Genomic DNA, 3,848 nt, shown 5'->3' on the forward strand with positions numbered 1-3,848 from the left:
TCAGAGCAGCCTCTAAAGTACCCAGGGGAATCTGCCCTGCCCTTGGAGGGGGAGGAGCTTTCTGCCGATTTCCCCTAGCTGTCTTTGGGAGCCTAATCATTCCCTTCAGCTGGGAGAAGCCAGGGGAAGGGAGCTCTCTCTGGGGCTGTTGTGGGTTGTCCCAACTCTCCTCTTCTCCTCCCTGGAGCTCAGCCCCGACTGAATTAAAGGGCAAGCTAGGTTTTTCCTTAGGCTTGGTCACAATCCTATCCCCGTGATTTGCCCTCTGGATCACTGGACCAGGCTTGACAATAGCCAGCCCTGGCGAAAGCTGCACTTTAGGGATAGGATTGTGACAGTATAGACTTGGTAACATTGGATGAGAGCAGTTATATTACATTACATATCAAATCTTTTTCCGGTTTTTGGTCGGTTGAGGATTTGGTGTCAGGGAGTGGGTAACCTGGTCGGTGTATGTGGAAGAGGAGACTAGGTGTTATGAATATGCTTTTTGAAAAGTAGCGTTTTGAGTTCTTTGCGGAATGCTTTGAAGTCAGATGTTGAGGTTAATAATCTGGTTATGGAGGGTTCGAGTTTTGCTGCATGCGTTGCTATGAGGTTATCGTAAATTAGCCTCAGATACTCAGTGCTGTGCCACGTCTGGGCACTGGCATTGAATATACAATGCTAATTTAAGTGGGACTAGCTGCTGGAGTTTATACAGGCCCTGGAGATTATCAGCCAGGACCCACATAAACAAAAACAAGAAAAACAACCCCCCTCAAAAAAAAAGAGGTCAATCAGCTGCTCCATGCCAAAGCCTCTTTCCATCCCCTCAAGGAAATAGAGGTCTGCCCATCCTCATCCACCTCTGTAGGCTACCTGGAAAAGTTCCTGGAGGTCTAGGGGTTAATTGGGCAGGTATGATGCCACTTGCTCCTACCAGGTATTGTCTTGTAGTCCAAAACTGCTGTCACAAGTCTCAAGTTTTATTTAAAATTTGATTCAATCACTTATCAATATTTCTAAGCGATGTACAATATTAAAAAAGAGAAGGACACAATAACATATATGACCAGACTCACATAAATAACAAAACAAAACACAGAAACTCAGGGAAAAGGGGGAAGAACTACAATGGTTATAGGACAGGAGAATGTGCAAGGTCTGAACAAGCATGAGGGGTAAAAAGTAAAGCCAAGAATAAGGCTGAGAGTATGAATTTATCAGATTATAGAAGAAAGAGAGTCTAATGTTGCCAGTGGCCAAAACATAGATTTCGAAAGCATCCTTATAGAGAAAACTTTTCAGGGAGCCTTTAAATATATCTAACACTGTTTCCTCCCTGAGGTAGATAAGTAGGGAGTTCCAAAGCTGGGAGGGTGGAGGGCTGTAACTGAAAAAATATTGGTACTCCGTGCATTGATAACCTTCAAAGATGGGATAGATAGAAGATGCTGCTATTTTGGCCTGCAGGTCTGTGCTAGGCAATAGCGAGTAGGCATATCGCCTTCATCTTTCCAGGTACACCCTGGGGAGGAGCTGGGTGGACTGGGAGAGGGGTCAGTGTGCCATTGGACACCAGGGAATTTTGCAACATTGGAAAAGAAACAGATGAAAGAAGTACAGACATCTTGCCCACAAGGATGCCTCAACTCATGTGATGGGAAATCATCTTTAAGAGGACAATCCGATAGGAAGTGGGAAGAATAGGTGGCAAAAGTAAAGGGGACAGTATAACTGTAATAACCTGACTTTCACACTTCAGGCAAGGCATGAAAGGTGTAATCTGCATGGTCCATCAGATATAGAACCCCAAAAAAGAACATAGAGGAATGTAACATGGAGCAGTTACACCATCTTTGAAACTGGAAGTGCCTTTCCCTGCTTGGTGCATTCTGGGAGGCATCGATCAAAGTCAGTCTTCAAAATAAGAGAATTTTTCCCTTATTTGGTAGTCTGACTCTGCTCAGTACTCCCTGAATGCACCAGACAAGTTCAGATGCTGCCATCAGAAAAATATGGAATGAAAAAAGTGGAAAATCGCTGGATTAAGTGTATAGCCTTCAATGGAGACTGACCCAACTTTGTTGGTTGGGATGAGAACTTTTCAACAGCCCCTTGTAATGCTATGGAGAGATATTTAAACATTTTTATCATACCCCCTCTCTCCCGCCTTTCTTCCACAGTATACATATTGAGGTCTCTAACCCCCTTTTACAAAGGTGTGCTATGCTTTTTAGCACGCGGTAAATATTAGCACATGCTAATCACACGCTAAATGCTAATGCGTGCATGTTATTCTATGGACGCATTAATAGTTAGCGCACACATTGATTTAGCATGCGCTAAAACGCTTAGCGCACCTTTGTAAAAGAGGGCTATGTCTTTCCGCTATATTCTATGACAAAGACCACTAACCAATTTCATAGCAGCTCTCTGGACTGACTCCATCCTACAGTATTTATATCATTTTGAAGGTGTGATCTCCAGAATGGCACATTAAGATTGTGATTATATGAGTTTACTCTCTATCTTGTGCCTTGGCTATGTAGAATTAAAACATGAGAAATATTGGTTCTGTCCCTTCTCTTGCGGTGTTGCTTTTGAAAAAAAGGTTTTCATTTTTATTCTGGCTGTTATAGGGGATGCGTATTTTGCTTTTATGCTTCTGTTTTTATGTAGACCTACATAAATAAGCAAAAGCTTTGCCTTGTGTGGCATTACTAAGCAACACGAGAACCCTCACGCTGCGCACAGCTATGTGAACATCTCACTTTTATTAAGTTTTCACAGGATCAGATCCTCAGCATTGATCCTCAAGGGTCATAAACAAGTCTGGCTTTCGTAGTAACGGGAATGTGGGAACTAATCCAGTTAGTGAACAAGGCATATACAAAGAATGTTGGTAAATGTATGATGAGAAACCATTGTGGATACTTTGTAAACCAGAGCAGCCTTTCGATGCAGATGGTGAGAACCCCTTTGCTAGACTGCTGCGACTTTTATCATCAAGTTTGCCTATTATATAGAAGCTAAATTACCATTGCATTTTTATTGTATTTGAGGGATGAGATTGAAGAGAAAGATCTGGGAAATTCAACTTAGAACTACTTGTTTTGGACAGTTAATCAGAGAAAGAAACTCACACTTTACCTACTGAGGCATATTCTAGCACTTACTAATTACAGCACTGAGTTATTCTAACCCCGGATTTTACAGGACATTACACATACACCATCTGGTTTTTTTATTTATTTATTCATGTGGAAGTTAACATTTTGTGATGATACATATAAAGGTAATGAGCCTTTCTAAAGGCCAGATGTACTAAGTTTTTTAAATGTATTTTTTCATCTTAGATATAAAATGGAAAAAAGTTTTATTGAATCAAAATGGGAATAAAAACTGAAAAGGCAAATTATAGTTTAGTCCAAGAATGTTTATTGAAAATTTTTGAAAAATATTACAAAGCAAAACAGTACAGAACAACCAATGGACTAGCAAAAGCTAATAACATCAAAAACAAAGCCTGACAGCGTGGGCTGGCCTGATAAATGCTCCGACATTCTTAGGAATTGAATGGGCATGGGAGCATTTGCCACGCAGCACTCAGCTGCACAGCTTTGTAGAAATTAGTTGTCCAAGCAAACTAGTCTTATGGCAGAACATTAAACTGTCAAGCTGAAATAAAAAGAAATAAATGTCATATATTATATATAAAAAACTTAAACATCAAATATGAATAGAAAAGGGAGAAAAACAGTCATTGGTTACAGCTGTTACTGAGGTAATTTTCTAAAATGGACTACATTTTACCTGCATGTAAAGCTAAACCTAATTTATCAGCCAAAGACCTTTCAAACTTA

This window comes from Geotrypetes seraphini, chromosome 2, assembly GCF_902459505.1.
Source record: "Geotrypetes seraphini chromosome 2, aGeoSer1.1, whole genome shotgun sequence".
In the NCBI taxonomy this organism is placed as follows: Eukaryota; Metazoa; Chordata; class Amphibia; order Gymnophiona; family Dermophiidae; genus Geotrypetes; species Geotrypetes seraphini.